This window comes from Chroicocephalus ridibundus, chromosome 4 (genome assembly GCF_963924245.1).
Source record: "Chroicocephalus ridibundus chromosome 4, bChrRid1.1, whole genome shotgun sequence".
Classification (NCBI taxonomy): Eukaryota; Metazoa; Chordata; class Aves; order Charadriiformes; family Laridae; genus Chroicocephalus; species Chroicocephalus ridibundus.
In genome coordinates, this window is record NC_086287.1 from 6,345,868 (window position 1) to 6,367,460 (window position 21,593).

The window sequence follows — 21,593 nt, forward strand, 5'->3', positions numbered from 1 at the left end:
TCAACATCTTATAGCAGTTGAAATGCAGAATGAACTCTCTTTAAAAGAAAAAATTTCTGGAGTTAGTGTTCCTGATAAAATATTTAAAATTGCACATTAAAAAAACAACAACAGCAAACTCCAAAAATCCAACCAACCGACCAAACCCAAAGCAGTAAAAATTTATCACAGTAGAGAAGCTGTGATAAGTTATGTTTTTTCTTTCCCTTTTTTTTTTTTTTGAATGATTGTGCAGGGTAAGACTGGATTGATGTGCTTAATGCCCCCCTCGCCCCCAAAAGGTAATGTTAAGAACACGTAGGAGAAGCTTCATTTACTGATGTTCTTGAGACCACAAAGGACCAATCTGAGAACTTTACTTGCTTGAAGTAAAAAGGGGTGGATAAATTCTTAAAAATAGTAAATTAAACCATTTGCTTATTTTAATTAGATCGTTAAAGATGTGTAAAATCTTCTTCTCTGAGGAGGTCTGCATGTACTTAACTTCAGAGAATCCTTCTTAAGTAAAATGAGTCCTTAATCAGCAATGCAAGGAGTCTAAAGTAATCATCAGGCAACTACTTTAGGCTTTAAATCTCTACTTGATGATGCTTTGATCCACAGTAAATATTTAAATAAATGGCGACGTAGGTATTTGTTGTCCACTTCTGAGGAAAAAATTAGGTAGCTCAATGTGTCATAGCAAAGCTGAAATACAGTGGGGTTGCCTGTAAGCAAAGGCTTTTGCAGATGTTGCACTAAGGGGAAAAAAAAAATCAAGATGAAGACTAGAAATAGGAAAAGCATAAAAGCACAGTGCACCCATCATAATATACCCCTTTTCTCCTTCATATCCTCTCTAAACACCCCCAGAACAGAAATTAACTTACTGATGGGACTCCGTAAGGTAACTTGAGAAATTTCATCCAATACTTTTCTATCATGTATAAAAAGGGAGTTTATTGAATTTACCATACTGCTCTGTGCCTTCCCTAAAACAAAATAATAGTCCCTGTCCCTGATCTTCTATTAGATAAGGGTGTGCTCAAGCCACTGCTGAGCTTCGCTGCATTCACAAAGGTGACCCATGAAACAATTAAGAAAACCCTATATAATATGCTAAGCGCAATTTGAGAAGTAGGTTTGCCCAATGCACAGAGCTTCCGGACGGCCCCGACGCTGCCACCTTGCCACATCCTAATCTTTTCTTTCCTAAATTGACAGGTGGCAGCGAGCAGCCTCGCAGCCCTTTGGTTTCATCTTTCAGGCAACAAAAGCGATGAAATGGGGACACAGGAGTTCACCTTCGCGGTGCGGAAGACGTTGTGCAATAGGGTTGATGCTGATAGCCTCCTCTTATCTGGCCAAGCAGATTTATTTACAGATCTTGCGTTTCCAGGCTATTTGTAAAGATCTAACTTGCTGCCGTAGGCTGTATGCAATTCCTACCACATCTCACGCTTCCCTGGTGAGTCCAGGCTTCCTGTGCTTTGTGTCCAGAGTGAAGGAGTTACTATTACAGAAGCTGTTACCGCAGCCCGCGCTGCATCTCATTCGGAAGAGGCGTCTGGGTCACCCAGCTCTTTATTTTGTTGTTCGAGATGACAAAATATAAAAAAGCTTGAAAAGATCTCTCCGGCTGAGCTAAAGTACAGCAGCTAATGGAAATACACAGCTTAGGAAATTGCGGCGTGTCTCAGCAGAGGGTTTTTGTCACCCTTGTACAAACACTTCTCGGAGAAGATGCAACGTGACTTTGCTGCGAGGAGCAGAGCAGACGGGATTCAAGCCGTGGAGAAAGTCAGCTTAGTTTATATAGGAAACTATGAGGGAGTTTAGACCAGAAATGATGCTGTCCTGCTTAGCGGCTCTGACAGTTAATACCCTTTTTATTTAAGTGACTAAATCTGGATTATGTTTCTCAGTTCTGGGTAGCGTGTCTTAAAAATTTTTGCTGTCATGAATAACTAAAGTAAAGCAAGCTGCTTTTTACTTCATGCTGCCACCTCTGGAATTCTGCTTTTAAACTATGTTTGGTTTTTTGTTTTTGTTTTTTTTTTTTTCCAAAAAGGTGGTAACAGTTGGGAGGGGGGAAAACCTCTACTTTTTAAAATTATAGGAATTAAAAATCTATGAACTGCTTAGCACAAGAGAAATGAGGGAAAAAGAGGGCTGAGTCTAAACGTGTAGCACAGAACTAGTGATCTTTGCATAAAAAAAATTCGGACATTTTTAATAGTTTCAGACGGATCAAGAGAACTGTGAGACCTCCGCGCATCTGTGGAGGATTTTCATAATAATTTGAAGACTGTCCTTCTGCTCAGAAGGACTTTCTGCTTTGCCCATTAGGAAATTGCCTTTGGTTTATTAAAATCTCTTTGTTTTTCAAAATCCCAGTCATTCCCCAGGGATGCTCCTGGAGGAGCAGCGAGCGATGCCAGTGGCAGGGCAGCACTTTGGGAGACTGCCGTGTAGCCACCCCACGTGGGAAGCCCATGATGTCCCAGAGTGGTCTTCTCAGCCACTTTGAGCCCAGCAGAAGTGTCTTCTGCCTTCCTCCACGGGCTGTCTGCTGGTGATTCCCTCTTAGTGGGGTCGGGGTATCTTTCTGGAGGGGGTGGGGTTATCTTACCGAATTTCTTCTCACTCTTCCCCGTTAGTGGCCATCTTGAAATATTTTCATTGTTCTTTTTTGGTTTGCAACCTGGAAATAATTTGTGTGTAGGTCTCGTGTGACGACTGAGTATTTGGAAATTATGGAAAGGACTGAGTATTGGTGTCTAGGCTGGGTACCACAGCGGTCCCTGCCCTAAGAGAATACAGGGCTGCATCCTCTGGATCCCCAAGGGTGGTACAGATCCCCAAGTGTGGTCCAGATCCCCTTGCAGGGTTACACTGCCTCGGTGCTCACAGTAGACAGGCTTCTGAAACAGGTCGTTTGGGCGTTTTTGAATAGAAGAGCGTAAGCATTCATTGGTGTGTTGCTTGGGGGGAATGGCATGTACATCCTGAATCAATCGAAGGATGCAAGCTGCATTATTGTCAGCTGTCTGGTAAATGACATGACGTTATTAACCGAGGGTCTTTCCCCGCACGAGAGCCTGTGCTCGTACACCTACGATGCTTTAGACTAGAGAAGAGAGTCCTGTATTTCTTTTGCAGGATGTACCCTCTTGGCCACAGCTGACTAGCACAGGCACACCGCTTCTCTGTAACTTTTCGAAAGGGGAGAAATAGTGTTGAAGTACTGCTGTGATTTAGGCGGATAACAGAGAGAAGGGGCAGGGAGGTGTAGGGAGGGGAGGGAAAACAAATAAAACAAAGTCAGGTCAATTCGAAAGCTTGTCAAGGGATCAAACACTGAAAATCCCATCCCCAGGGCTGAGGAAACGTGCTGTGGAGAGAGCCATGACAGACACATCAGATGATGATGCGGTCTTTTACCAGTGAAAGATGTTGGAAGAGCGAGCAGAACTGAAACCTGCTTTGATTGATAATAATCCTCTGATCGGTGCCTGGTGATGCATTCGGAGGAAGAAAAAAAATTATACCATGTACTGAAAGGTGTTAAAAATTATGTAATATACTGCAACGAGTAAGACAGTGGTGGAAAAAGAAAACCAACAAGACTTTTTTATTTATTTACCGTGTTACACTGAAATTGTTTGTGTGTGTCTATATATATGCTTGTATATGCGTACATATATACAATGGTTTTCTTAGCCCAGGCACTAGGTCCAGGTAAATTATAGGGATATTATAGGGATATTATTATTATATATATTTATATATAATTATATATTATTATATATATATTTATCTTTATATATATTTATATATATTTGTATATAATTATAGGGATATTATACCTTGTGGTCCAGGTAAATTATAGGGAAACAGGCTAGTTATTAATATCTACATGTGCTGACTATGCTTGGCACAAAAACTTGTGTTCAGTAAAGCAGTGATATTCCAACCAAGTGTAATGAACAGCGTAGGAAAAAATTAAGCCACTTATTGAGAAGGATGCAAGTGGTAGAGATGCTTTTTCATTTACTATCAGATAATTGAGAAGGAATGCTATACGTAGTCAAAGAATATATTTGAAGAAAGCGTTGTTTAAAGCAAACAAACCCCCTGAAAACTGGTACCTGGTACTGTATAGATATAAGCATGGGTACAATTTAATGAATGAGAGTAGTTAGCTGAAATTGCATTGAAATAACACCGCATTCACACCAGTACAGGTCCAGAACCTTTGGAATTTTCTTCTAACTTCTGGGTCATGTGGATAATGGGGTAATGCTTCACTTATGTCAAAAGATTCTTATTTTTTTTATTTTATTTCTGAATTTCGCAAGATGCCACGTGGGAAGAAGGAAGCTTCACCTGAGACCTGAGCATCTAAACGCCATCAAAGGTCTGGGCTTTAGTTTCTGTTTCTCAATTTAATAGCCTTCTCCAGTACTGTTTTCCATGTAGTCCGTTTTACTTAGGGATCAATAATAATGTCCCAGCAGTTTACTACTTCACTTATTTCAATTGAAGTTGATTGCTTCAAGTATGTTCTGGGCTATGTAGCAGGAAGGTTGCTCAGCAACTGTGATGTGCAGACAATAAAATTACGTGGACTTGGCCACTAACCATGTTTAGGGATGAGTCTATTATTGTTCCACCCTACATTGACGCTAATCTTCTGAAGCTGCCTGTGGTACCTGCTGCACTTGAGAAGCTGCATGTCAGAAGCAGATAGTCTAAATCATGTTTCCCCTGGGTTTTTGGGGCAGCTTGCTCGAGGGCACATCCTGTAAAACAAAGCGTTATGTGTGGGACCACTGGTGAAAATGGACGCTGAAGCCAGCTCTAGCGAGGACAGGCTAAATCACAAGGGGCCTGATCCCAGTCCCACTGAAAACTATTCCAGCCTTTCCACTCCTGTCCATGTTAGCTTTCAGATCGAGGTTCACATTCTAAACTTTCAGTATTTGAATGCTTGAGAACTTTATTTTTATCCTCTTCAGATGCAATGTTCCAGAAATGTAATGAAAGTTCATTACAAATAGCTTTGATTGGCATTATCGTCTATTTTTCTTGCAGAGCAAGGTGGGCATAATCTGGGCATAATCTGATGCAGATTTCATTGCATTTAAGAAAAAAAAAAAAGGTAGAAATTCTGCTTAAAAATTCCTATTAAAGCTGCTGGTCGGTCCTAATCAGGAATTGACCTACTTTGTCTTTTTACTTCAAAATAAGATTTTTGTTTTGAAGTTTTAGTGTGGGTATGGAAAAGATTAAAAAGGAAATACACAATAGTGCAGAATTATTAAAAAGATGTGTGGTCCTTTCTTTTCCAAAGGAAAACAAAACAAAAATAAAAAACCCTTCAGAGCTCCTTCTATCTTGGAACAAAATACATATTGGCTCTTGTCAGCACTGGGCAGAGATAGTTCCCATGGTAAGAAGATCGCTTTTCAATCAGGGAAATGGAACAGTAAAACGACCTGGGATAACCCAAAGAAGGCATTAACTAGAAGACTTTAAAAATAATTTTTACTAATACAAGTATTGACTAGGTGCTTCAGTAAGTATTTTAGCAAAATTTAGCCTGTGAATTGGAAAGGTACTGTAAGGTACTAAATAGGGTACTAATGTCCCTCATTGAGATACAGCAGACTTGAGCCTTTGCTACTTTGAGTTGTTACTTGTGGGGAGCCACCAGGACTTTCCTGAGGGAAGAGATATTATGGATTTTCAAGATTAATAGAAAGTCCTGCAGAGTGAAGCAACTGTGGCTAGACCTATACCATTTCTCCCTTGTCCTGGTTTGGGAAAGTCAACCAGAGAGGAAGCTAATAGCTGGACCAAAGACTGATCCTTGGCTGGAGATCACTCCAGCATACATTCACAGGTGTGTAGTTTACAGTTTCCTAAGTCTCTAAATGCCTGTCTTGTTTCCAGATTCTTGAAACAGGAAAGCAGTTTAAGATTTTATTCCTGACTATTGCTGGCTTACTGGGCAACCCCATGGAAACCACAACTGTGTTTGTCCTCTCCCTCTATGCAGTGACAACGACGGGACTGCTTCTCTCTTTGCCTTGTGCCCTGTGCGTGATGATGTGTGTGAGCGTCACCGGTGTGGGATTCCTGGGAACTGCATGATGCTCCAAGAAGCGGTGCTATGACTGCATGGAATGTGATGCAAAGCATGGAGACGGTAGAGGAGGTTTTCTTGGAAGCCCTGAGGTTGGCATCACTGGTACTTAGAAGTTGAGGTTAAACATCTGTAAGGAAGCCTGTAATGTACTCATGAACTTTTCAGCCAGTGAATTGTGCTGGGCAGAAGACAGCAAGAACATGTGAATTGAAATTAGAGCTTTTCAGGTGTTAGGTGAGTGCTTCATAAACACTTGAGTGTTGTATTGAAGAGCCCTTCAATTATTTTTTTACCTAATACTTGGTAAAAAAATAAAAAAGAAAACCTGCTTATAAAGGTCTCTGGTTTAACTATTAAAGCCTCACCACATGTCACCAGAAACTCACATGGTGTACTTGACATAATTAAATACCACGTTAAGGGCATTTTTTATTAGTTTTAGAAAAGAAACCAACCAACCCACCTCTGTTCCCTTACAAAAATACAAATGTATGCGTGAGAGTTCATTTTGCTTGCTTTCATATCAGGTGAACTAAAGGTAGAGAGGCTCTGACAGCGTTTCAGAGGAGGTGAGGAATTTTCCGTGCTAATACCGTAAATGGGAATTATCGGAGGAGACCTGCCTACCCACACCTGGCAAGCTGTTTTCAAGGTACGTCTGAATCCGTTTCAGCTGGCGTCAGTGGCAAGGCTTCAGTTGACTTGCGGTGGGAGAAGGATGAGGCCTCAGCCATGCCAATTGCAGTCGTGAATGATAAAAGCAGAAATGCAGTCTTGCTGCACAGCGTGAAGTTATTTTTGTAGATTTCCGGAATCAGCAGGGATGAAAATGGTAGATACTTCTGCAGGTCATACCTTTCTCCTTACCTTAGTTAAATTGCCTCTATTTGTGAACTCATTAGCAAAGGATCCATTTATTCTACAAAGCATTCGAGAAGAAGGGAGTGTCCATGTAGCAGCTCCTCAGAAGGGTGTTAGATGAATACATTTTTGATGAGCTATCAAGCATCATAAAAGCCGTGGACCTCTGTAGATGCAAATCAAACGCAGAGCTACCTTTTCTGTGACTATAGAGGACCTTGCCTGTGACAGAAGCCGCAGGTTTGAGGGGAATTAATTTCTGGGCTGCTTTTGAACAGGGATTTTCAATGCGCTTTGTGCTTCGAAGATCAGTTCGTGCGTGTTCTCGCTATTTTAAAGCTTCGTGGAACTTGGGGTGCTTGGGGAAACTGCCTTGAGGTAGAGAGAGCCGCGATAATTAGGCTTTTGCTTTTACCCTGGGAGACAGGGATTCGGTACTGCTGAACTGCACTGGGCAGCAGCTTGGGCCTGACGCTCTTTTTCTGAAGTTGCAACTTGCTGAAAAGGAAAATTCCGTTAGGGAAGAGTTGCTGTCAATGATTTTCTTAAATTTTAAAATAATAATTGAAGATATATTTAATACTTTTATCATTTAGTCTGGAAATTTTGGAGGCTTAGAACTGCTGGGTTGGTGGTTTTTTTTTCATGTGGAATAAAGATATGTAAGAGATGCAAATAAAGAGAGACTTAAAGTTGAAGGCCTATTGAAATGGATTATTCTGATTGACGTGTGTATAAAATGTATCCATATTTGCCACTATGTTTCATTTTGGAATTTAAAAGGATTTTTAAATATCCAGCTTATCTGCATGACAGGGAAAACTCAAGAAATCTTCATCAACTTCAGGTTTACAGTAATGGTTTAAGTGCTATTCCTGTGTAATGTGGTTGAGGCGAAGAGAAAATGAATGTTTTTAGAATTCTGTGACTGAATGTTTAGGAGGAGGGGACTGGGAAAAGAAAAAATGTCCAATTAATGAAGTATGTTTGAGATTAAAAATTTCCATAGGGAAAGAATATGTATCAGTTTGGAAAGTCTGGTTTGAAAGTTGAAATATGCACTGTATTTGCTTATTTGTTCAGATACTTGTTTTTCTTGGGTGAGAAGCTTTCTGTCTTAATTTTGATTACGATGAAACCTTTTGGTGCCTGAGGCCCTAGAAAAGGAATGTTGTTAGAAAGGCTGCTTCCATGTGAGTGTTTGAGTGGTTTCTCTATGTCCCTAGAGGTCTGGATGCAGAAATGGTTCCTTTGAAAGCAGCAGGCTCAAGAGATGAAAAATACATAGCGTGCAAAGGTTTCCCAAGGACTGAGGAGCTCTGGTGTCTCCTGCCCCGATGGTTTCTGTGAGAACTGGTGGCTGCAGAAAGAGGGCACCTGCTGAACCTCTGCGTGCCCCCCTGTGTGAAGTCCACGCGTGGCGTGAATAGCTACCTGCTAGTAACAAAACCAGCTGGGGTCTGTCGATGGTAACACCGTAGTGAATGCAGGGCAGTCTAACAAAAACTGGTTGTAGACTGGGTCTTCCCCGATTCAATACCCCGGTGGGGAAAAGGAAATTTAAAACAATATTCAGGGAATTCCAGACAGAGGCAATTTTCAAGGGGGGGAAAAAAAAAAGTTACTTTGATCCCTGTGTTCCCAGCTAAGGTCTCTGACAGGTCACTGGTAGGAAGAGCCACTTGTTAGAAATTTATGTGGATACGTAGTCAACTATGAAAACATTTATTAACCTTACACGTTACATCCAATAAGTATGTCTTCACGTGAACCCAGATAAATGTCTAAACTTTCTCCGAAAGTTGTGTGACAACTGCTACTGATGTCAGTGGGAGAGGAGCTCTGGCAACATGATGATTTTTGATAGTGTGCTGAGAGCACAGGACCCAGTGCTTTGCTCTCCGTTCGTGTAAGTGAATATTCCTGCTCAGGTAGCCTCACACAACAGGGAAACACCCAAAGGTAAACCTTGAAGTGGAAGGTGCATTTTGTGACAGCTGAAGCCAGCGTCGTTAAAGATGCTCTCCTATCTATGAGGACAGGCTGAGAGAGCTGGGGGTGTTCAGCCTGGAGAAGAGAAGGCTCCGGGGAGACCTTAGAGCCCCTTCCAGTACCTAAAGGGGCTACAGGAAAAGGTGGGGAGGGACTCTTAATCAAGGAGGCAAGTGATAGGACGAGGGATGAAGGTTTTAAACTGAAAGAGGGGCGATTTAGATTAGATATCAGGAAGAAATTCTTTCCTGTGAGGGTGGTGAGCCCCTGGCCCAGGTTGCCCAGAGAAGCTGTGGCTGCCCCATCCCTGGAGGTGTCCAAGGCCAGGCTGGACGGGGCTCTGAGCAACCTGGGCTGGTGGGAGGTGTCCCTGCCCAGGGCAGGGGGGTTGGAACTGGATGATCTTCAAGATCCCTTCCAACCCAAACCATTCTGTGATTCTGTGCTCAGGGACCAGCCAGTCTTGTTGACTTTCATTCACAGCATCTGCGTGGGTGTAGGAGGTGGAGCGGAAATGCAAGAGAATAATCAGGATATAAAGGCAAGATGAAACCATTATTTTTTGGCCAACTCAATTTACTTCATAATTGTCTGTTGCAGGAGAAGAGTCAGAGATCACTCAGATCTGAACTAGTAGTTAGTTAATTGAGTTCTAATCATTACATTTAGGTATGTAAAATATTTAATAAGTACAGATGGGTTGGTGGTTAAGTACTCTACTATTTCAAGGCCCACTTGCTGAGCATCTGCCTGGACCAAAGTTCAGTCAGTTCAAACAGGAGGAGTGCATCCATCACACAGTCCCTCAGAGGGCTGCTGTTCGGACTTTTTATTGGTGTGTTAAACATTCCAAAAAATATCATTTTGTGCAAAGTTTAACTTATTCTCAGGACTCATCAGATAAGAAATACTGAGTGGGATCAGTTAACTTCTTCCAGTTGTGCATAATTTCAAGATTTCCTGACATACGCAAACTTGATTTTGAAATTGAGATTCGGAATTTAGATTTTACCTGGCAAGTTTATAATTACACTTGCCCATAGCTAAATGAAGCTGCATCAAATCGTTTGGCAGAGTTACAAAATGTAATAGCCCATGGCACCGTCTGTCACCTGCAAGGTGGATTATTGTTGCTTTGCTTCATTTTGCTGGGTTAAGCAAGTATTGAAGGGTATTGTCCCAGGAATGCGTTTTTTAACAAACATATGGTGTGAGTTCATTGGACATTTCTCTTGCTTTTTCATCTTTCGGAAGAAATTCCCACCTGAAAAGATTTTTAAAAATTATTATGGCAGGTTTCAGATTTGATTTTAATTTTCTGTCATAATGAAGGCAATAGAGACTTGAATGAAACGATGACAGACGCACAAGTGATGCCCCATCTGCTACACTATCATGTAGAATATTATTCCTCAAAGTTGAACTTCTAAGATCAAACAACCTTGTAATACAAAGGAAAATCAAGGGTATGTTTCTTTAGAATTTTTGGTAGTAGCGGGGAAAATTGAAATTAATTTACTGATCTTGATGGCTCAAAGGGAGATATGAATGAATGCTTACCTGGCCATTTCGTGCTTCTCTGCAGTCAGTTTCTCTGCTGGGATTTTGTGGGGTCTTGTTGATGCTGAAGCTATAGATTTAGTTATTTATTTGCTTAATTTTTTTTTTTTTGCTTAGAAGTGTGCTAAAGCCACCTTGTGTTGTAAGTACAGCTAGCTGGGCTCCCCCACCAGCTTCGGACTTTCAGTCCTTTTTCAATGTTGTGCTCAATGACTAGCTGTGGACAACCACTTCTCTTTCCCTCTCCTGAAGGGATGAAAGGAGCACCATCATCTAGGGAAGGGGAGAGGTCAACAAAGCTTATACGGATATTGCATTATTGTCTTCCAAAACATCAGGGCAAAATTAGAACTATAGTAATTATTTTTTTCTTAGTTTCAAGAAAATAAATAGGGGAAGTGAGGTTTGGATTGACGACATACAACCATTCTGAAAATTATTTTTTCATTAAATTTTGAAAAAAAAAATGCTGCTAGATCATGGAAATCTTTTTGTTTAATTCTGAGATAATTTATTTTATTCTATTTGTATATTTCAGAAAAATTGGGTTTTTTTTTTTCTTGGTTTAAAACCCGACTTGAAGTTTCATGATAAAAATGCTGAATTGCTGAAAGTTCTGTCTTGGAGAGAGTATAGTTTGTTCTTCATATCAGTCCATTGAGTTAAATCCCGCACAAATTCAAAAATGCTGGAGACCTGAACCTGAATACTTCAGTGGGAAAATTGCATTCAGCTTTAATTTTCATCAAGTGTAGCAGTGAGTGATATTACCCCATACTGTTACGTATAAACTCCCAAGTTTAAAGCAGTGTTCTGAATGGGATTTAAATTCTGATGAGAGAGGAGGGGGAAATCAAAGAAGAGATGAATCCAGGATAGGTTTTCCTCCTGTGAATATATTTTCAAAATTAGGTGCATTAGATCTCTTCTTGAGAAACTTCAACCCCCACTTTCTAGGTAAAAATTTCTCCTGCGATTGTGAGAACTTTTTCAATAGCTTTGGAAAATGTTTGGTTTTATATAAAAGAAAGCCCAGTATTTACCAGCTAAGTTGTGCAGCACTAGATGTGTAAATCTGTGCATTAGTTGCTGAAACTGAGTGTTTCTTAGTGTGCTCAGCATCTTCTGCACAGGAACTACTACCTTTACAATCTTTTTTTTTTTTTTTATCTTCTATTGGCAGTGTACTAAGAGAAATGGTTATTAATGGAGAAAAGTACAAAATTTCAGTCTTCACAGATGTCATCAATAATACATGGTATGTCTCCCTTTTAAACTTACGTATTCTTTTTAATTTTTCATGCAAAATGTTTTTGGCAGGTTTCAAACTGATGTATGAAAAGTTACTGTTCAATTCAGGGGAAAAAAAAAAACCCCACGATTCGACACTCAAAAATACGATGGCCTCATTGCATCTGCATTAATGTGTGTAGAGCTCCTTGAGAGTGTCTTTGGGATGCTGTTCTTCAGAAGGATACTTTGAGGGCTCAGTGGCTCTGGAGACACCAGCTGTATTGCAACGGATCAGTAATTCTCGGTTGTTTTGGAAAATATGTATGTCTCTCATGCCGTCTTTTTTTGAAGTGGAAAGAGTATCTTAATTCTATTAGTAGTCAGGTGCTGATGCATCAGGTGCTATAAAATCGAGACGGTAGATTCACCGGAGTGTATTTGTCTACAAAAGTGAGCAATGAGTTGCATTAGAGAAAACACTGCGGCTTTTTTCCTTTTTTCCATTTGCATTTTTATGTAACGCCACTCTGGATTGTACAAATCTTAACACCCGTTATTAGAATTACGTTTAGCCCATTTCTCCGTGTAGAGAGCTTTTTCACTAGAATTATGTCCTTATGCAAGGGAACAAAGACAAATTAGAATGTGTTTTCAGGACACGCTAACAGCCTTCAGTGATGCTAAATCCATGGCGTGGAATCCAGGCAGAAAGTTTTGATTGGAGGGAAATACTTGCAGATTCACAACTGCGTTACCTTTTCTATACACCTACACAAGTCCACATGGGGTTTAATTGCTTTTCCTAGGATTATATTTAGTAACTGATTGCAGGTGGCTTTTACAGACAGCAGGAAGGAGAAAAAGAAAACTTTCTCTTTTATGCACAATCATGGTGAAACTTTCAAGGTGCAAATACGTTTATTTAAAAGAGACTGTCACCCTGAAAAGATTTCTTGCATTAACAGTGCACGCTTCTGATTCAAGTGTCATTCTCTTGTTCCCCACCCATTTGTGTATGTTCACTTACTGTCCATTGTCTCATTTTTTCATTTCAAACCCTTTGAAACTGAAACTATATTTTTGTTCTTGAGTCGCAATGAAGTTGTGACACTCTCACACCCTGGCGTCCTAAACGCTATCACAAGCCATGTTTATTCTGATGTGTTTCAACATTTGATATGTCTCATTGCTGGTGTGATATGTAAATCCTTTTGGGCCGCGCTCTGTAGGAAGTTGAAATGCTCCTGGTCTTACCTGTATTTCTTTTCTCATGGGTTGAAGCATTGCTTGGAGTAAGATTTGCGGGTTTTTATTTATGTAAGACTCGTGTTCATTATTTTTTTTATGAATTGGTAGTGTAAAAGTTTAAAAAAAAATAAAATACTATTTCCCTCATTGGGGATTGAAGGGGATGGTGGAGCGTTCTGGTACGGTGGTAACTGACTCCCGGCGTGCTGGTGTGAGCGCTCGTCTCCTTGCCAAGGCTTCGCGTGCCTCTGTCAAACCTCCGCAGTTGTTAATGCCGTGATGCAAACAGCCCTGGAAGCAGCAGGATACAACTGAAAACTTGTTCTTCGTTTAGGTAACAGGGGTGTATATCCGTAGTGTGCCAGGTCATGTGAAATTTTCGGTGCATATGCCAAAAACGTCCTTTCATGAAAGGGAATAACTTCCAAAACAGGCTGGTCTTTTTTTAGGGGACAGACAGACACGTCGAGATGACGAAGATGCACAGAACAGATCTCACAGGAAAAATCAGCTTTTCTGTAGAGTTGCCACATTGCAATGTGTCAAGGATGCTAAGGTATTTTCCGTATATTTGGCAGAAATAGCAACATATCGGACAATATGAGGAAGCAAGAATTTTCTAATAGTGGTCTTTATTCACAATTAGGAAAGATTAAAGTTGTTTGAAAGAGTTTATATGAGACAATTGGAGATTTCCGTAGAGGTAATTGACCTCGGGATGCTCCGTTTGACAGCCTTTGCAATCTTCAAGTTAGGTAGGTGAAATATAAAGCGTAGAAAGAAGAAATTCAACTTAACTTTCTGTTCCTAATTTCCCTAGGCTATCTAGAAGCTTTTCATCTGCTGGCACAAATTTGAACAGTCTGAAAATTCCTCCACGTTATATCCTAAGGACGGAGACACGGCAGCCTGCTCCGTGGGTTAGAGATAGCAAGAGTGCAAGGCCGTCACGGTATTACACTTATTATTTCAGACAAGTCCCCTCCACAGAGTCACTCCAAAGAAACGCGGAGCTGGATTTCTCTGGTTCCCTGGTGGCACAGCTTCTGGGCTGATGAACAGTGTACAATGAGAAGAAAGAAGCCGAAACCCCACGTCTATTTTTTTTGTTTAATGAACTCTCGGTAACTTGGAGCGCGTTACAGTTTTTACTGCTCGAGGTAAGTAATCAAACTGCTTATCCCTTCCCACTTAGATTAATGAAGCAGTCCTGTCGGCAGGAATTCATGTAGGAATGAATCCTAAAAATAAATAAAATATAAGAGGGGAAAACAGATGGTTCACAGCTATCTTTCAGAGAGCTGCAGAGGCAGTATAAGAGACTTCTGAGGGCTAATCAGTGCTGTGAAAGCACTGCCGATCTGATCTGCTCCTATCTTAGGAGAAGGGGAAAGGAAAAGGGATTACTGATATTGCATTTCTTGCTTTCGGGATTTGAATGCTGAAATGCTTACAGAAAAGCAGAAAAGAAACTCTCGGTACTGTGGAGTCCTGGTACCATTTCATCAGTGTCATCTTCCCAAAGGGACAGTCAGAACCCAAACATGTCCCTCCTCTGCCAGTTACAGAGAAATAAACACCTCCAGCAAACTCCTTAACATGCAGTTTTCACTTTTTTTTTTTTTTTTTTTTTTTTGTCTTTTGTTTTCCTTAAAGCTGTGTCAGTTATGTCCCACAACACAAAACCAAGAGGGCAGGAGAGACCGTCACTTAGTGCCAGGCCGAACAGAACAGAGTAAGTGACGAGTAAGTCTCCAGCTCTGTGGCGATTCTGCAGCAACCCAGTTGCCGTATAAATCCGGCTGCTGCAAAAGTACAGACGTTGTCACCTTGTCCTTGAAAATGCTGACTGAAACAAAACGTGTTTTCCCTCTGAGCCTGAGTTTGTGCTTTATTACCTCCATTATTTTCTTCATTATTTTTGTTTGCAAACTGAAGAGTGTGTGTGTGTGGGGGGAAGTATTCACCATATGGGTTTTGGTTTTTTCCTCCTTAAAAGAAACAGGACATGAAATGCCATTGCCATTTCCTCAGACATTCAGCTACAAAGCGTTTACGGAAGGCTGTTACGCTTTCTGCTGGTACGTGTTTGTTCCAGTTGTTCAGTCCACACTGCAAGAAAATAAAAGACAGGAAAAATACATTAGCTCAGCTCTCCCCAAGATCAAAACCCTGTTTTGAAATCAAAATTTCAAATACAGAGTCATACTCTTTCTCGTTATTTTCTGGGTTTGTACATGTGTTTTTATCCCACGAGGTTCTTGCTTTCATTGTGTTTTATGTGAATCTTAAGCTTTAGGATCTTAAGGTGCTACAGCATTTTCCCTCTGACTGTCAAGAAAGCTTTAAAATGAAACTGAAGATTTTTTTGTAGGTCATTGTGACCTTTCTATTTTTGCATTACACAGGCTATTAACTGTGGGAATGAAAGCTACAGTTCACAAATATGTTTACAACCATATAAATGAGGATGTGCATTAAACTGCACGGCTTGGAAAACATATGTTATTTGTACCTTGACAAAGCAAAAAAGCATGATTAAGGATAATTGTAGGTAACTGTCATCACGAGAGAAATGTTTACGCAGTCAGAAGTACCAAACAGCCTTTAAACAGTTTCTCTAAAGGGAGCAGTAAGGAACTAATGGATGCCTGTACATGCCTTGAAAACAATTTGACTTAACGGTTTTCAGTTGGTTTTTTTTCTCCTTTATGAATTTAGGAAAATAGTGATTGTGATAATTGTTGGTTTTAATGAGGACTCAGAAAATTTCACTCTTACCTATGTTATCACAAAGCTTGTTTTGTTTGAAAAAACTAAATTTGAAAAACGTTTCCTCATGAGGCTCCTGATGCTGCTTTTTCTGGTAAAGCCAGCAACACATCGTACTGAAATGCAGCTTAGGTTCATAGATAATTTGGTTTTCATAACGAGGACATTTCTGCCCATTCTGGTGCCGGATAGAAGTTTGACAATTCAATCCATCTTAATTTTTATTTCAGAGAATCACAGAATCGCGCAGGTTGGAAGGGACCTTTCAGATCATCTAGTCCAACCATCAACCCAACACTGACAAAACCCACCACTAAACCCTATCTCTAAGCACTGTGTCTGCCCGTCTTTTAAATACCTCCAGGGATGGTGCCTCAACTGCTTCCCTGGGCAGCCTGTTCCAATGCTTAATAACCCTTCCAGTGTAAAAATTTTTCCTAATATCCAGCCTAAACCTCCCCTGGCACGACTTGAGGCTGTTTCCTCTTGTCCTATCGCCTGTCACTTGGGAGAAGAGACCGACCCCCGCCTCGCTACACCCTCCTCTCAGGGAGTTGTAGAGAAGCATTTAAGAGAAGCATTCTGCTTGTGTTTATGTGTATATATATAAAACCATATATATATTTTAAGCAATAAGTATAACTTGGGGGATGACTTATTTATGCTTTTGTATTATGGGTATTGGCCATACTGTACACTCATTCACATGAGGATGAAGTATGTGAAAAGTATGGGAAAAGTATCTCAGGCACCAGAAAGAAGTCTTGGTTATAATATGGGAAGCAAAATCTTTGGGGCATAAGTCTGCATTTTGTAGGATTGGCGTGGGGCAGGAATTTCCCTCAGTTTTCTTTTTGAAGGAGTAAGATTGCACATTCTTGTGTCAATACCAGCAAGGAAACTTATTGGAGATTGCCAAGTGCAGAATTCTCCCTGGAATGGGAGGTCCAAGGAGATGGTTGAATTTGCCCTCTCTGGGTGGGTCCAAAAAATGAATCATTTTCAACACCTTGTTTTGAAAGGAACCAGATTATGGCTTTTATTTTTCATAAGAAAACCTAGAAAAAGATGATTCACATTTGGAAATGCGTTGTGTAGACTAATATTTTCTATAATGATATTAGATGGTTTGCAAACTTGTCTGGAAGGCTTTTGTCCCAGCTGCAAGCTCTGAAAAGACTAATTTCAGTGATCTTGGAAGAATGTCTGGAATTCTAAAAGCCTGAAGGACAGGACTGAGGAAAAGAAAAAGGCTTTTGTCAAATTCCCCCAAAATGCCTTGTCAGTGATCATTAGTTTGCTGCTGGAAGTGAAGAGGTTCGTGTTCTGTGGGAAGTGAGACTGGACTATCTTTGCAGCTATTTATGGGCTTCGAATCCATAAAAAGAGAGAAAAACGGATTTGTGAGTCATGGTAAATGAGGATTCAGATGCTGGCTCCAAACTGTCGTTGTGCAGCATGCCTGGGCATAAGATTTTGGTTTGCATTTTTATTTATGAATTTTTCTGGATTTGTCAGCACATCGATTTTCATGACTTCTTATACAAAATAAGACACCTTAATGGCATTTATAGTAATTTCGTACTACACACATATTTCAGGATGCTGACAGATAGTGGTCATGATTTTTGATGTTTCAGCGGTAGAGCAGCAACACATCCCTAATAAAGCAAAGGGCTGGTTTACACAATTTGGATTCTCACAGTTCTCCCGCTGCCTCCTGACGAACTAACTTTTTATAGGAATGAAATACGATTCTCATTTTGGTTTTATGCTAAGCTATACTTCAAAGCCAGAGAAAACCCAGTGGTCTTGGGAGGAAAATTATTCCCAGAAGACAATGGAGGAAAAAGTTCTGGAGAAAAATGATAACCCCACAGGCAGAAAGAGTGGTTTATCCAATGAGCATTATAAGGAGTAGTGTTTAAAAAAAACCCCAAACCACAAACCCCTCTGGCGATAATTAAATGCAGCTTAAACTCCTACAAACCTTGATCGAAATCCGTCACTGGGATCAGACTCCCATTACTGAGCAGTCCAAGATGAGCTATCGCTGATGCTAGAGATTAATAATTCCTTATTAGCAAGTCCCGTAGTGGTATCGCAGTAAGTGCCGACTGGAAAGCCACCTCTTAAACTGGTTGAACTGCTTCCATTGTCAAGCAGATTATACGTAGGGGCTGGGTTTTACGCAGTGCATGCTAATAGATTTTTGTGGGCAGGGTGGTAGGCTTTAGTGCTGTGCTGTGTCCCCAGAAGCTGCAGAAGACTTAATTTTATCTGCAATTACCTTTGCCTGGCCGAGAGCTTGGTGATGTGGATGTACAGAACACACCTTTTCCCTCTGAATGGTGCCTATTTGAAAGTGAAGCCGTGTGTTCAAAATAACCGAAACTTATGAGATACAAGAGCCTGCTATATTTGCTACCAGCTGAATTCTGAAAAGTGGCCGAGTTTGAGGGTGTATTTTTTTTCTTATTGTTTCTCTCACCTGTAATTGAGAGGGCTGCAAGTTCACAGCGGGGGAGGAAGAATCTGCTGCAGAAATCTCTTCAGCAGGTGATACAGGTGCAAACACTAATTGGGCCACAGATGAATAAGCCTGGGGTTTTTATGCCAGCCCTTGCATCCGTGTGGGCGCTGCCAGTCGTTTGCTGCAGTTTGTCACAGTGGCTCTGTACGAGAGCACGACTGAAAAGGTTTATTCAGGGAAGCGCCAAGGTGCGCTGGCAGAGCCGCGGCGAGCTTGGAAGCCCGCACGGCGTTTGCCAGCCCTTCCCTCTCCCCAACATGCTAATTCCTGGCTATGTTTTCCCAGGGAGGTTGAAAATTTCTGGGACTGCTAGTCTGCGGGATGCTATCTTTCTGTGTGAAAAATTGCTCGTCTCATACACAGTATCTCCTGAAAAAACAAACCAACCAGAAAGGCCTAGAGAAAAGAAGTGGAGTAAGACAAGGGAAAATAATCCCTGTAAAGCTCTTTGCGGTCTGTTCCTTCCCCAGCCTGCCTTGGCATGATAAGGTATACATTAAAACCAGACCGGTGCATCCCAGATAACTTTGAAAAGCATTGCCTTCAGAGCCAGTTCATTCTACATTCTCACTAGGTTTTTACTCCTTTCCATATTTCTCTTTCTTTTCTCTTTTTCTGAGAGTATGGCAAGTTAAGGTCCGCTACCTGCTCTTTTTCACCTTGAAATTGTAATCCACAACTTGCAACACCATTTTTGGTTGCAGTGAAACAATGCTGGTTACCAGTTACTGGAGTGCCACTTCGAAACCCATGTTCTCAAAGACCAAGGCCATTTGCATATGCAAATAGGTACGTTAGGGTGAGTTGCGCTAGAGACGATGCTTCATTAGTTGGTGAGTGAAACTAGACTTCAAGGCCAAGCCCCAACTTGCATGGTGAGACTGCTAAATTGAAATACATTGCTAGTAAGACCACCCACGTCAACCTATGTCAGTGAGTGAAAAGAAGTTTTCTTTTAAAATTAGCGGTCTATTTTCAAGTCATAAAAACGTTACGGTACACAGACACATTGTGTGTTGTCTTGCACTGGGAGCAAACAAAGCAGGAGCCTTATTTTGCGTTGGGAATAACAGGATTTTCTTAAACAACAGCCATAATAGAGCTCTCTTCTCCCTTCCTTTAAATGTACGCTCACAAAAGTAATCCTGGAAATGTTTTTTATACTTACATACAGTTATCTATGAGTGGGAAAACTTATAAAAAAAGATAATCCATTCATCAGAAAAAGGAAGTTTGTTCTGTATGTACCTGCTATTTAGCAATATAGAGTATTTTTAAGATATTCAGAAAAAATGAAATATCATCAGGAAGCTCGCTAAACAGACTATGTCTTTAGTACTTCCAGAGCGCCTCTTGAACTTCCTAGAGAAGATAAATAAGCCAGTAAATATTTATGGACTATATTTCATTCATGGATAAGACATGATGTAGACTAATTGATCGATGATCTCAACCGTGAAAACTAAAGAGTTTAATTAAAGTTAACAGTGTTAAAGTGAGATCATACTTTACAGATGAAAAATTAGATGTCACTGAAATGATCAGGAGAAGCAATTTGCATTTAAAAAAGGAGTGAAAAAAAGGAAGCAGAGACTGAACTAAATCTCACTCCCACCAAAATCAGAACTTTTAGCCTTTAATTCTTAATCTTGGACCGTAGGTCCCATTTGGTGCTTGTTTCTGAGTCCTGAATAGCAGTCTACAAAAAAACCTCAAACCCCAAATAACCCAAATAACAAACCCCACAACAAATCTGTGATTTTTGCAGATAATAAAATATTTTCTTTGGTAAAGAATCCTTTTTTTTTTTTTTTTTTTTTTTTTTGAGTAGTCCTATTCACTTCTAAATTTCACGAGGCAGAGGGGTAAGATGTTGCTTTCAGATGTTGTCTTTTGATATATCCGTACACCCCAATCCCTCACGTATTTAAAATAACATAATGCTACGTACAGAAGAACTTCCACTGAGTTTATGGCAGGTACCCGCAGGGAAACTGTAAGTGGCTGGGGTTAGAGCTGCATGCTGACAAGCAGTACTCTTACTGGTTATATGCCTCCAGTGTCGAAAAGGTGCTGAGGTGGGGGACGTTGGCTCTTCCAATTATTTTATTCAATACAATGAAATCTGAAATGCTACTGCCAGATCAGCAGCTTTTCAAAAGTTTTATATATGTCTTAGTTTCTTTTTTTTTTTTTTGCTTCAGACTTAATACAAATCCTGAGTCAAAACCTCAAAAATACCTGTGCGCTGGCTATTTTCATCTCTTTGCAATATATATTATGAATTGGTTATGACACTTGCAGCTTTAAAGGTGACTGTTGTCTGCTTTCACTCTTCTGCTGTCTCTTTCTTTCAACCTTATAACCTTTTAATGCTTGTGACTTCAATTTGTAATACGCCTTTTGCCTAAAAGGTACAGATAAATTATGCAACCTTAGTACCGTGATCTGGTGGGACTGAGAATTTTCTGTAAAAAAACACAAAAAATACAGGTTCTGGAAAATAGAAGTGTATCAAAAAGGAAACATTTTGGAAAATGCGCTGGTAGCCCCAAATTTCCACTTGAAGTGGGGAAGGAGTTCAGACTAGAACTTGATTTTAGCCTATTCTGGCCCTTACTAGAAACTCTGTTGCTTTAAAACTTTGATTTTAATTTGAAATTATAATTCAGGGTTTTTGCTTTGCTGAAACAAAGTGTTTCTGCCAACTTTTTTTATTTGACTTCAACAAGGAATCTCATCGGTAAGGAGTATTAAAGGACTACATCCAACACAACAGCAACATATACCGGCCATGCTTGCATGATGTTCCGATGGTTGTTTACTGAAATTAGAAGTGTATAATATTGCTCCACACTTTGCTTCATCAAAGGTGACCACATTCACAATGTTGGATATCCTCTGAGTTTTTGGCAGACTGAGTGCTGAAATAACCCGTGATGAGTCGCTGAGCAGTTGTTTACCCAGTGGTACCATTCAATATTTGGAGGCGTGCAGAGCCCCAGTGAGCTCCACAGACCTCCACTTAGATGCAAACATTTTCCGGAGGAAATCTGTCTGCTAAATTGTAGCAGTCCTCTGAAAGGATCTGTCTGGATTTGTTCATTTTGCTTCTGGGGTGAAACTCCCCTGTAATTTCCATGAGCAACTCAACTGGTTGTGTAGGGTCTACACTCAACGCATGAATGATACCTGCTGCTACTGTCTGAGGGGCAGGATGATTTCTCTGTTGTCGTAGACAGAGGCTGAAGGCAACAGTAT

At 40.5% G+C, this 21,593-nt stretch overlaps 1 long non-coding RNA gene across 3 annotated transcripts in view; it reads left to right on the forward strand.

The window, feature by feature from the left end:
- LOC134515313 (uncharacterized) overlaps positions 1-21,593 on the forward strand; it is an 83,777-nt gene that overhangs the window by 43,849 nt on the left and 18,335 nt on the right. For 2 of the 3 annotated variants that reach the window (XR_010070947.1, XR_010070946.1), the window contains exons 3-5: positions 4,341-4,399; positions 6,044-6,367; positions 13,848-14,187. This is a non-coding gene — a long non-coding RNA (uncharacterized LOC134515313). The remainder of the gene's footprint in view (positions 1-4,340; positions 4,400-6,043; positions 6,368-13,847; positions 14,188-21,593) is intronic. The other variant, XR_010070948.1, reaches the window with a different exon arrangement.